The 13,589-nt window shown below is 53.4% G+C and overlaps 1 pseudogene; it reads left to right on the top strand.

The window, feature by feature from the left end:
• The window catches only part of LOC119102898 (acetylcholine receptor subunit beta-like 1), a 20,237-nt pseudogene extending 7,710 nt beyond the window's left edge, over positions 1-12,527 (top strand).
• The last annotated feature ends 1,062 nt before the right edge of the window (positions 12,528-13,589 follow it).

The following is a 13,589-nucleotide window of genomic DNA, read 5'->3' as shown; positions in this document are numbered from 1 at the left end:
CGTAACGAAATCAGGATTCTCTGAGCCAAAACCAGCGCCTAGGACCGCAGGATCTCGCAACGGTCATCGCCATGCAAGGAAGTCAAAGATTTTCCGCAGATGGACATGGCAATCATGTTTGCTGTATGGTTTTGATCGCGTCATTTTCCTGCGAAGACGAAAGCATTTCATGTAACGAAGAGACCTGGAGAGCACAAACCTATGGGCTGTCAACATACTACGCACATGCAAAGCTCGTACCGACCCTCCTGTATTCAATCAAGCATTTAAGTTGCATTTTTGGCCAATTGTAGCGTTCACAACTAGGCGCGAAATTCATTTGGTGCATGGATCATGTTGTTATTTGCCTCGCTGTTTGCATGTTGCGGCATGCACTTGTGCTATGCTTAATCATGTAACATGTGGTGCCTCTCTGAATTAGCCCAACATTTCTGAAATTATCACACCTTTGATATATGCACGTATCGTGAATATATCTGAACAGCTCGTAACTCGGATCACTTAAGCCGCCCATACAATGTCACGGAGAACGCCCAGCCATGTTTGAAGAAACTTAGGCGGCTTATCTAATCCCATGAGCTGCTCTTTCGCTTCTGTGACGGCAGTCCGCCATAACGCTGTTGCTACGTAAGTGTGTAATCACACACGGAAGACACTCTTCTTTAAAGCTGGTTTATGTGGTAAAAACTCGAAAATCTCCCAATCTTCCCAAACATTGCCAAAAAATTGTCCGGGGGAAGGAGGGCCCGTACATCACAAGCAGGCTTCAGGCTTTGGCTGACAGCCAGGAACGAAGTAGCCTGCTGAGCCCGCGTTGGGAGAAAGACGGCAGGTGAATTTGCTGTGGGTGGCATCCAAAAGCTCCCATTCATCGACATTCAGCTAATTCGTTACAATTCGTCTCCTGGACCTTTCTTTTTTGCCAAAACAATTTGTCGTCGTACTACAGGGCGTTTTTGTCGTCTGCACGGTGCAAGGAGATTTATATCTCTATCTTATCTAAATTGCCATATAATCCCCGCCGGGCAAATCTCAGATATGATGGTATAAAATGTTTCAGTATTTGGGGCGTGTCGAAATATGTTTACCTCGTGAGAATCTTAAAAGACTCATTTATCTACCCATCTATCTGTGTATCTATCTATCAATCTCATTCTCTACCTATATATCCATATCTATTTATCTATCTATAGGTATAAAGAGATGGATAAATAAGTAAATGTATATATATATATATATATATATATATATATATATATATATATATATATACTCAAATACAATTTAAACCAACTTTGACAAGCGGTAGCTTATTGCTAACGTAGTTTGTTCATGGCTCTCAAAACTCACCATAAACACAACAAAATGTTTTAAAATCCTATCAGATTCAAACTGTTATTCTTTTGTAAGATGTATTCCAAACAACGTGATTTGATTGCTTTCTGGGATATGTGGCCGCACTAGCAGTGAGTGCTGTGCGAACCACAACCCTTACCATCCGATCGTGAAATCCCAGGACGGCAGAATTTTGTGGCGAACGTACCGCAATGCCCGACACGGTCCGCCATGCCCTGTGACGTCATCTGACCTTAAGCACAGCCGCCACCACCGGTCACAGGCCATCCCAGTTGAGGGGACTAGTGAGCACCTAAAGTGACTCGAACCCGCCCCGCCACGCGCGCCTGAATCGTAAGGCAGCCAGTCTAACCAATGGAGCTATGGGGAGGACATTTCTGGGGAAGATTGCGGCAGTTCAAGCGTTGTGCACTTTTCTACTGACTGATGAATGGCTGTGAAGTCGAAGGCTCGGTGCTTGCTACTGATCGTCTTTTGGTTACTGTTGATGTAATCAGCAGGGTACCTTTCACGTCCGCTTTCGGAGATGACATAAATGACATGCCATGGCCGTTGAACGCCTCGTAAAAAAGCTAAAGCTTATTCATGTAATCTATGTCTCTGTGTCGGACAGAAATGGACAGATTACCAGCTGATGTGGGACGAGTCGGACTACCGTGGCATCCAGGTGCTGCGCCTGCCCCCCGACAAGGTGTGGAAGCCTGACATCGTGCTCTTCAACAAGTGAGTGCCCAGCCAGCGTCTCTCGTGCCGCGCGTCATCCGCTGAGACTAACTGCCGGAGGCATGCCAGGCGTGCAGACAGTCATTAAGCCGGCGCCATGGTACCACGCAGTTTGTCCGGCACAATTCGCACAATTCATTCGTGATGGTAATGCTTGGAATCATTCGCATCTGTCGTATGGTGTGAGAGACGGGATTGGTGGAGGCAGCCCTTAGCTGGCCTTAGTCGTCTTCAATGAATGGTGACGACTTTAAAAAAAGGAAATGCGAATGTCTGCTAGCTGGCTGGCGCTTGAACATATTTGAGCTCGTGGTTTTAGGTGGATATTTGGAAAGGACAAGTGCCACATTTAGTTCAAGATTAGACCGTTGCCGGATGTATCTATATAAGGCATGTCTGATTCTGGTGGCGGTGCCAATGTCCTCGAAATTGCACTGAAAATCAGGTTTTCACTTTCGAATCACGTCTTTTCCCAGAAAACTCTTCCGTCTGCTTTTGCTGCTAATAAATATAAAAGTTTCTTTCTGTCCACCAAAATGTAGTTCGTTCTATTCGGTTTCGACCAAAACGTTTGAACTATGGACTTTGTGATCAATCTGCTTTTTCATCTCGTTTTAATACAAATATGCAATCACTTTACTAACTCCAATGGCTGGCAGCTGTAACCTCGCACCTTCCACGCTGGTTTCCTCGAGACTGACCTAAAATTCACCGTTTACATTTAAAATCGCGATTTTCCTAGAGCGCTACCATCTTCCTTTGTTGCTCATCACTATAAAAGTTCCTTCCATTGAACAAGGTCAACCTTGGTGATTGTATCCATCAGCAGCCCACATGTTCGGAAAATAGGGCTTATGACCGACCTGCTGTTTTTCTTGTCTTCATGCAAATATGCTTTCAGTTCCTTCATATCCAGTGGTCCACCCGTTGGCCACTTCGACCGATTCTGACCGTGACTTGATTTCTAAACCAATAGCATCGTCAGAGTCCCCCCCAACGAATCGCTCGGGGGCTTCCAAATTTCTACTCTGTGGGCGATTAGCAGCCAGCGATCTGATGGTTGTAGTGATACTGGAGGTGCGGTTGACCTTGTCTGGCTTTGGTTGGCTGCTTATCATAGAAAATTAATCCAAATAAGTCGCCTGCACTTTACTTTTGGGAACTCACGCGAGCATTCTAGTGGCGTTCCCGGTCAAAACCAACTTTGGTAATACCTTGGTTGTTTTTTCTGGACCTCCAAACGAAATATTTTTCATAATCAATGCCATGCACGTTCACAGCTGCTCAATAATTTCGCACCAAGGATAAAATATCATAGCTAAACGCTCAACTGAACCGAAAGCTCTACGACCTCTTGGTGTCAAAATTGATGGAAATTACGGCGTAGTTTACATCAGGCACCTGGCTACCTTAAAATGAAGGACTGTTTGACATGCGTCTTTGTTATGCGTGTCTCATTTTTGTATACATCATTTGAAGTTCTTCTGCGTTTCCCCACGATGAGTGTGATTCGGATGGTTCTCGCCTCCATACAGATGACAGCGCCCTATTTCTCCAGGCCATCTATCATCATATCCTTAGCCTTCTTGTTGTGTTGTCAATATGTGGCTCCTTTGTCAACGGGACCGTTTATCATCTCGTCGTGCCTGAGCGATGATGCGCTATATGCCGTAACCCCGAGCCAGTAATTGCATCAATCAATCACGCCATCATTAGCGGTGTAACGTGCTTGTGCCTCGCGCCGCGCCGGCCTCTGGCGGGTGATGCCACCTGGTCTTCTGACGGGGTGACGTCACCGGGCATCTGACGGGTGACGTCACCCGGCCCTCTGACGGGGTGACGTCACGGGGCCTGTGACAGTGTGACGTCAACTGGTCTTCTCACCACAGTGCCGACGGCAACTACGAGGTCCGCTACAAGTCTAACGTGCTGGTGCACCCGAACGGAGAGGTGCTCTGGATCCCACCTGCTATCTACCAGGTACGGGCAGCGACGGGCCGGCTTCAGAAGGCGGGGCTCGTGCACGTGATATGGCACAACAATCTGCAGAATCTGCGCTGCTGCGCACCCTGGGTGATGCCACTATGGGTCATCTGCGTTCGTAAGTGGGCCTAATCAAAAGTGGGAAACCCGTAGAAATGAAATATCGGCGTGTAGACATGTTGCAAGCTGAATGGAGAGTTGTGAATTTATCGTTATATTCTAATATCGCTCTGCACGATTTGTTTTTGAACCAATCGCCGAAGCCGCCATTACAGATATGTGCCTGGTTCCTGATGGCCCGGTTCCGGAACCAGAAAGAACCCAGGATCCACCCTTATATTTAGTCGAAGGATCGAGCAAGAACCAAGATCCATCCTGGCAATATCGTGGTTGGTTGAAAAATCCAGCAGGAAACCAGATCCATGGTTTTATTTTGTGTAAAGAATCAGTGGAAACCAGGATCCAGGATGTTGGGTTTGTGGAAAGAAACCAGCCGGAAACCAGGATCCAGGGTTTTGTTTTGCTGACAAAAGCAGTGGAAACCACGATCCGTGGTTTTGTTTTGTCGAAGGAACCAGTGGAAAACAAAACCAAAACTGGGAACCAGGCAGATATCTGGTTGTCAAGCAGGCTTCGGCTTGCTTACATGCGAGAAATGGAAGAAGATGTGTTTCAGCTTTACAAAGCTGTATATTTATTCCAGTGCACTATTCTGTTCAAAAAGCAAGACACTCGGCTACCAAGACTCTTGGGGACATATTTGTACGAGCGTTACCGGAATGAATTAGGCATGTCGCGTTCCGCGCTATTTTTGCGCGTTTTTTTGTGTGCTAGATATAGGCATTCGGTTTTAACTCAACAGAAACATCCCGCACAGACTTATGCGAACAAAGGTATCGAGCTACAGTTGACGCATGCTTTGGCGGCCTGTCACCTGGCGGACGAAGCAGTAATAACTACGCTGGTGACCCGGACAATGCTCATTGAAACTTGAAAGACACAAACGCTTTTTTGTGAGAGTAGGAAAGTTACGTGTGATGCAGCTAGCGACTTACCAAGTACATGTATGATAAAACTTTCACAGGTATAGCTGTACAGTGCGCATGAAGCAAGCAGTGTAAGCAGCCTTCATTTTCGCTAGCTCTTAGCTTTCAACCTTCAACTTTTTCCCTTAGGCTCCCATTCAAGCACACCTCTTCTCTCCCTCTCCCTCTCTTTCTTCCCCTCTCTGTTCTCTCGATTCTCTCTCTCTCTCTCCCTTCCCTCCTCTCTCTCTCTCATTATCTCTCTCCCTCTCTCTTTCTCTTCCTCTTCTCTCTCTCTCTTACCCTCTCTATCACTCTCTTTTTCTGTCTTTTGTCCCGCCCTGTGGGTAGCAATCTTCCTGTGCCGGTCTTCATCAGAGTCGGCCCGGAGTCATTTAAAACATGTGGCTAAGTTTTCCCTGCCCGTGAACTGCGGGGTCAGATTGCCTGCGGGTTGCCTTAACGGCAAGCCTGTTAACTCGGCAATTGGTTTGCGTGTCCTGCCAGGAGCAACTCGGCAGCGCCGCGTTTGTCGCCACGTCACGGAGGTGCCTTGTGACGTTTATTCAGGTAAACGGTGGATGCAGAGCTTATACCAGAAGCAAGGTGAGATCTTCGCTCCGAAGTCTGCGGTTTTGTTTTGGTAGTTTTATCGCGAAGATCGAGCAACGCACGCGGTTACTGAAACGCCGTTGACAATCTCAGATAATAGATATAAAATGGGTGAAAACAAACAGGCACACTGAGGTGTTTGGCCTGAATTACGAGAAGAGACTGAAGACCGAAATGTTGCACGGAGGATTCCCATGTTTCTATCCGTCGGTGGTCGGACACCACCTACGTTTCAGTGAGAAAAGGAGCACGAAGCCTTTAAAACGATGCGACTAAAGTCTCCTGCTTCAAGGCACTTCGGGCAGATAGGGTATTCATGAGGCCAACAAACGGCGAAGTTCGAAAGGAAGAACAAGGCGAGCCCGGACGTTGCATCATGAGAATGGTCACTCCGAACGCGAAGCAAGGGTCAACACATGTCCGACGTCCTGTTCAAGACTAAAGTTAGTCCCCCTCAAGCCATGATTGTGATAAGGGGCTCCAACTGCCTTTTTTGGGCGACATTTTCACCCAATCGACGTGCGACTTCCGCGGCATCAACCAAAGGATAAGCAAGACCTTCGCAAACATGGCGACCGCCGCCGGGGCCAACGGGTCAACGGGCGCCTGATCTGACACCCGAATGTTGCACAGGAAGCCATGATGCCTGGAATATCCAGCCGGCGCTGAGAATTCCGGCGCCTTGAAACAGCAGCCGAGCTGTTCGTGAGCTCTGGCCGCGGCACTGGATGCCGTTGTCTGGGCGCTGAGTACCACACCATAGCAGCAGCTATCATTGTTCGCGCTTTCCCGCCCACTCGGACTCTTCAGGAAGGACGCGCACAGTCCCGCAATAAGGAACTGACAACGTACCGTGTGGGAAACGTTAGAAAAGGCTAGCCTGCATGACGTCGCCGACCAGATCGCGCACCTATTGGACAAGAGTAGACCTCATCACCAGCTCGTAGGTGAGCAGCGGACGGTGACAGGGCATTATTAGAAGGAGGCAGCCCGCTCGTCGTACAATAGAATCCTCTAGGAGTCTCACAAAATCTGGTAGAAGCTAACACAGGCGACACCGACTCCGACTAGACAGGTTTCCAATCAGCGAGTATATATGTGTGCCTCGTTATACGTAGCGCGGTATGAACCAATATGATTTTTAACATCGTCAGTCGTTTAGAAATAAACGTTACACTCGAATTTAATGCGGGCTGATGATCCCCCCTTACACAAGCTTAAATTCCAAGAAACCTTGTCAGGCATGGTATCTCAGTTCAAACCACCTTGATTTAAGCCTGGGAAGTCAATGATGTGACGTTTACGATACAGAGTGCAGACTCTGAATTAGCATGGAAAGCTGCCTTCACTCACTTGTTTTGAGCGATTTATGCCAACTCGCTGAATAACACTGCTGAAGGTAATCTTACCCATAGTGCGTTGGGAACACCAATCTGAGTAATTTTGATACAAAACGCTACGTGACACGGAGCTGTGCTTGGAACATCTCCCGGCGACATGAGTTGGCTGTATTTGTTTCGTCTCGTGAAGAGAGCTACTGGTCTTCGATATTATCGACCTCAGCATCTCACAGAATGGTGCTGAGCGCCCTAAGCCATGCGCGCTGATTCCATTCTTTACTGCCATTCAAGCCATTCTCACGAAAGTAGAGAACATTACTGTGACCGGCCCCATTTGCCGTTCAGCATCAAAATTTAACACATGGTGGTGTTCATCCGGGATTCGGCGCGGATTATCGTAAAGCGCCCTGGTGGCGAAAGCTGTTGCAGAGCAGCCAGCCAGCATTATCCATGTAACCTTGAAACAAATCGCAAGCATAGAACCACATCTCTCAAACAGGCTAAAGTCCCGGTCTGGAGTCGGGACGGCCGGCGGGCCTCCCCGCGCCCACCTCGCGTTAGTCGCCCGCCACCGGCAGGGAGGGGGAGGGAGTAGAGTAAGGAGGGAAGGGGAGGGGACGGAGGGCGGACAGCCGCGGCTGCCTATTGCCGAGTGCGCCGGCGACATTTCATTCACAGGCGGCCAGCCATTTGGCGCAGTCGGCCGCGACCGTCCAGCCGCTGCCGCCGCCGTCTCGCCCGCGAACGCGTTGTCATGGAGACGGTCGGGCGGCGCGTCGCTTTGAAGAGGCGAGGGCTATTGATCTGGTAACGCCAGCCGTGTGCCATATTGACACAGGGTGAGATGCGACTGCCCGGGGCGCCGAGCAGTGCGTGGCGCGATAAGGAAGGAGTGGATCGCCTCGCGCCGCCCACCGCACCGAGTAATTATTCGCGCCGACGGATCGACGGCCGCCCGTCCAGGCCCGGCCCGGCGCCGGCCGGTGCCCGCGACGGCTGTGGGGCGATAAGTCTGTAGTGCGCCGCAACTGCCTCATCTGGCCGCTGCGCGCCTCGAGATTAGGGGATCGGCCTCCTGCGGCCGTGACCCGGATATGGCCGGAGGCGATCCGCCGGCGCGCCCCTCAGCGCAGCCGTAACACCGGCCGGCGATTTCTCCTCCTGGGTGGGAGGGCGAGAGACATTGATGAAGGGAGGCGGAGGGCGGAAGGAAGAGATCCATGGCGGGAGGGGTATGGGTAGGAGGATAAATTGCTGGGAAGAGGAAGTGGAAAAGTGGAGGGGAAGTGACATGTACAAGAAATAATCATTTTTGAAGCGCTTTTAGCGCTTGGACCGTTTTCACAGCACCTCGTCACGCGGCCAAAAAACGAGTGACGAAAAGCATTAAAACGTACTACATTGCTGTTTATCACATTTCTGAACCGACCGGCCCTCCGCGATGAGCAGCGAATTCGGAAGCGCTTTGCCCCCACTCACTGACCGTGGCGTATCGTCCATTAATAGTGGTGCCCGTGCAATAACCGCGCCGGCGGGGACCGCGTCATTGGGGCCAGTCGTTGGCCTGCGACCCGGGCTCTGAATCAGCTTGGCCCGTGGAAGTTGTCCGATTCTTTGGTGTGCTGCCGGACAAACGGCCCTCTTGAACCTCGCTGAACAGCGCTGCGTCTCACATAACTTTGGGCCGGCGTCTGCGGCAGGGCCGGCTGGCGGCGGAGCCCCGCCGGCCGTCCCCGGTCCCCCCTCCCCGTCCCGGTCCGCAGCGTCCCCCCCCCCGCCCACCCGGAGCGCGCGGTGGGTGTGGCCTGTCGGAGGCGGGCCTCCGGAGAAGCTCCGCAGAACCCTGCACAGTCTGCTCACGCCGGCTGAGCGGCGGCAGACGTGGACGCGAGCGACTTCATAGGCGAATCCAGCACACAGTCGCGGAAGAGAATTTCGGAGCTTAGAATACTTCGCTAGTTCTCTGGAAACCAATTCAAGGGGGTGATTTTCGGCGTTTTCTTCGGAAGGAGCTTCTGTCACGTCCGTCGCCCTTTCGATCCGTCCCGGGGTACCTCCAGAAGGACCTGTAATCTACGCCCGCCCCTCCCCTTCTTCGCCGTGTGTGTGTGGGTGCGCGGAGGGGGGAGGGGCTGTGGTCAATGGGCATGTGTCTCCAGAGAGGGCCGCGCTGAGCCCCGCCCTCCGTCGCGCCCGGCCGTCCTTGTGGTGGTCTCATTGATTATGTACGCAGCCCGCTGGTATGCCATCTGACAGGCAATTCTTGACGCATATTACTGGCAGACATTCGTGGGACGCCGTGGGGGACGCCGCCGGCGAACCGCGGCGCTAGAAGCATGATCAAGTCTTCGTTTATTTGGTTTCAAATGGGCCGAGCGGTGGAGCAAGAAAGCGGCTCAGGCTGCCGGAAATAGCCTGATCTATTACTCTGTATAGATCCAGCTAAGCGGAAATGCCCTCTGGACAAAGGCAGCGCTGCCGCACGAAGGCGCATGCTGCCACGGCGGGTGCAAGAAAAGCCGCACCGTCGTCGCCGTCGGCGGCGGCGGCGGCGGTGGCGGCGGCGGCGCCGGACGGATATTTTCGCCGCGTCGTGCCGACAATTTCCAGCTGTCGGCCGCTGTCGGCCGAATGTTTGTGTCGCCGCGCGCCGCCGGAGTGACACCCGATTCCGACACGAGAGTGTGCCGCGTTCATTAGCTTCCGGGCGCGGCTGGGCGCGAGAAATAGTGAAATGAAACGACGCACCCTGCCTGGAAACGAAAACAGGGACTCCGTGTGAATGCTGCCTCTTCCACGTTTGTGGTTCATATATGATATGTAGTGAGACAAATTTTCCATTGAGGTATATGGTGTCCCCGGCGGGTGATTTGAAAGCTAGTAACTTGATACGTGAATTCAACAAAATTTGTAAACGTCTCTGTGAGGCCAGAGCTTCGCCTGAGGCACAAGAGCTTACCGCCTCCTTGCCTCAGCAAGCAACCGAACATTAAGTACTCGTCGTCAGTCTTGCTCTGTGACACCGTCCAGCCTATTCGGGTGGAAGAATTCCGATTACCCGTGCCATGGCTTATGCGCATGCGACGAGGGATGACCATATGCAGATATTGGTAGGTGTCTTTCATCCCCTGCGCGCAGGTTCCTGAACCGCCTTTTCATTGAATCTTATGTCCATCTTTCCAGGCTCCCCGCTCCCCTTCCCCTCCAACAGGCTCAGCCATCCGGAGCACTCTCTTTCGGGCTCGCCGGTTTCACAGCCTCACGGACATTCTGTTGCGGACAGGGAATTTAATCGCCGGTGACGTGGCACGCACACCGGCCGTGTTCTGCGTGTAACAAGCTCGAAGGGATCAGCTTTGTCGACGGCTGGCACGCCGGAATCTCATTAAATCCTGCCCCCGAGAGGGCGACTAAGACACAGATGCAGCTGTCCTCTTAATGAAGCGCCGACAGGAGGCAGGCGTAATCGAATGGCAGTCCGCGTATGCTGTGCCTGATAAGAACACTGGCGGAAGATGCTGAATTCCCGCCGCCGCCTCCGTCAAAGTAAAGGCAAGCGAGGACTGTCGACTGCCATATGTTTTAATCGCAACGACTTAGACGGCTCGGTCCGCCCCTGGCTGGCTCTAATTGCGCTTCGTCTGCTTCTCCCCAGAGCTCGTGCACGATCGACGTCACGTACTTCCCGTTCGACCAGCAGACCTGTGTCATGAAGTTCGGCTCGTGGACCTTCAACGGCGACCAGGTGTCGCTGAAGCTCTTCAACAATAAGGAGTTCGTCGACCTCTCCGATTACTGGAAGTCGGGCACCTGGGACATCGTCGAAGTGGCCCGCCTACCTCAACCTAAGAACCAGACCTCCCCGAAGGAAACGGACATCACGTTCTGGATCACGATCCGGCGCAAGACGCTCTTCTACACGGTGAACTTGATCCTGCCCACGGTGCTGATCTCGTTTCTGTGTGTGCTCGTGTTCTATCTACCGGCCGAGGCGGGCGAGAAGGTCACCCTGGGAATCAGCATCCTGCTCTCCCTGGTCGTGTTCCTGCTGCTCGTCTCAAAGATCCTGCCGCCGACGTCGCTGGTGCTGCCGCTCATCGCCAAGTACCTGCTCTTCACCTTCGTGATGAACACTGTCAGCATCTGGTGACTGTGGTTATAATCAACTGGAACTTTCGGGGGCCGCGCACCCACCACATGCCAAACTGGATACGCGTCGTCTTCCTCAAGTATATGCCTATTTTCTTATTTATGAAGCGTCCGAAAAAGACTCGCTTGCGGTGGATGATGGAGGGCCCGGGTGCGGGGCCGGCCGGCGGGCCACCGGGCGGGCACGTGCCCTCCTACAGCAGCCCCGACCTGTCGGCCAAGTACACCAAGCCCAAGATGGAGGCCATGGAGCTCTCCGACCTGCACCACCCCCAACTGCAAGATCAACCGCGGCGGGCTGGAGCCGCCTTCGGACATGCGGCGCGACAGCGACGCCTCCGACTCCGTCTTCCTCACGGCTGAGGCCTACAAGGCCACCGAGGCCGTCGAGTTCATCGCCGAGCACCTGCGCAATGAGAACGAGTACATCCAGGTGAGGGTGGCGCGCTCGCGGCCCGAGCAGCCACCGCTCGGGGCTCGCGTGTGTTCGCGCGGTCGGGCAGCGGGGTCGGCCGTCGAGATCTAGGGTTGAGGAGAAGCGTCTTTTTGAATGTCGGTGCAGTAGGGGGAGTCAGCGGAATTTTAAATCTCTCTGAAAGGTCCGATAACTCTATTTAAGACCCAGAAACATGGGTGAAGAGTGTTGAAGGCTTGAAATGTTCTGCCTATTGATCAGACCATTTGGTTTCGTTCACGTCTTGGCTTCGGAATTGGCTGGTGATCAGCTGCGGCGCACAATGTTCGATGGTAACGCACGAAGCTGGGGACGAGGTCGACCTCGTTAAAGGCTGCTGTCAGTTCCGCGCGTTCTGTTTGTTACCACGCCGCTCCGTCTTGTGGAGCAGGCGTTCTAGCGGCCAATGGCTGAAATGTCTGCGTTCTGAGCTTGTGATTCTCAACCTTGAAACGTTTCTATGTGACCACTCTTTACGCGCTAGAGCGGTGATCCTTCGACCCGTAAATCGCACCTTCATCTCCCGTCTGATCTTGCGCCGGCCCACAGATTCGCGAGGACTGGAAGTACGTCGCCATGGTGATAGACCGGCTTCAGTTGTACCTCTTCTTCGCGGGTAACGACAGCTGGAACCATCAGCATCCTCATGGACGCTCCTTTCATCTTCGAGTACGTCGACCAAGACAAGATTATCGACATCTACCAAGGCCGGTAGACAGCCACCGCCGCACTGGGGGCAGACCGCCACTTCGTCACAACAGGCGTCGTCCTCCGGCCATTTCTGTGCCCACCGCCAGCGCGCCCGCCGTGGGGTCGCCGTCGTCACGGCCTGTCGGTGACGTCTGCAGGCTGTGGCGTGGTCCATCGGTGACGCCTGCAGGCTGTGGCGTGGTCCGTGGAACCCGGACGGGTGTTGGTGCGCTGCTGCCGATGTTGGCCGGCGGATTCTGATGACTGTGCTCCGGCCTAGCAGCATCAGGACCGGCAGACCCGAGCTAGCTGCTGCTGCTCCTGCTAGCCGCTGTGGTGTGGTGAGTGTTTTCGATGAGTGTTGCGTACAACCGGGAGGTGAATCACCTTGAACTGAAAAGGGCAATCGCGGGATTGCACGCTCATAACAACCGAGGCAGATGGCAGGTGTGCTCGCGAGAATTCACTGGCTGCGACAATTCCAAACATCAACCGAAATCCACCCATGGTGTTGTCGTGCGGATTCGCTTGGTAAGCGTGTAATCACCACTCAAACCTCCACCGCTAACCGACGTAGACACGCATGGAAACACATCATGAGCGTGCAGTATCGGCCAACCACCCCTCGACGCCAGCAAGCTTACTGAACTGAGACTAAGGGCAGCGCGACAGGCGGGCTTCCACACGGGCTAGCCGGAGCGCATGAGTGCCCTGCACGTTGTGCGCATACAAGCGGCAGTGATGCACCAGCGTGGCTCTGCTCATTTCGCCCCACCCCGCCCGCCGGTAGCGGGGCCGCCCAGTGGCGCCGCCGAGCCCGCCGGCGTCTCGCGCGGTGGCGGCGTCAGTCGCCAGCTAGTCAATATCGAGGTAACCGCCGCCGCTAGACTAGCCGACCCGTGTAGCGTAGCGTAGCAGATTCTTCGGTGCGAGGAACACTTGGTGGGTTGCGTAGCCGTTAAAAGGAAATGCTCAATGCCTGCCGCGGTGGCGGCCGGCGCGTCAGCGCTGCGGTCCGCATCCAAACACGCCGACTCGTGCGGCCGCGGAGGCCGGCTTCATTTTTTACAGAATACGGGTGTGCTGTTGTTGGTGAGATTGCGCCGTGCAGCGCGACTGCTGCTGATTGCCGAGGCGGTGACTGCCGACACGTTAGACCTTTATCCAGCGGCGGAGAGCGCGGCTCGTCGTCCGCTGATTTGTGGAGGCGGTGGTGACGTCAGTCGGTGCTGCAGGACTCACCGGCTGTCGGCGGCT

Source organism: Pollicipes pollicipes, unplaced genomic scaffold, assembly GCF_011947565.3.
Source record: "Pollicipes pollicipes isolate AB1234 unplaced genomic scaffold, Ppol_2.1 Scaffold_5724;HRSCAF=6776_pilon_pilon_pilon, whole genome shotgun sequence".
Lineage (NCBI taxonomy): Eukaryota > Metazoa > Arthropoda > Thecostraca > Pollicipedomorpha > Pollicipedidae > Pollicipes > Pollicipes pollicipes.
This window is presented reverse-complemented; position numbering and strand designations above follow the sequence as displayed.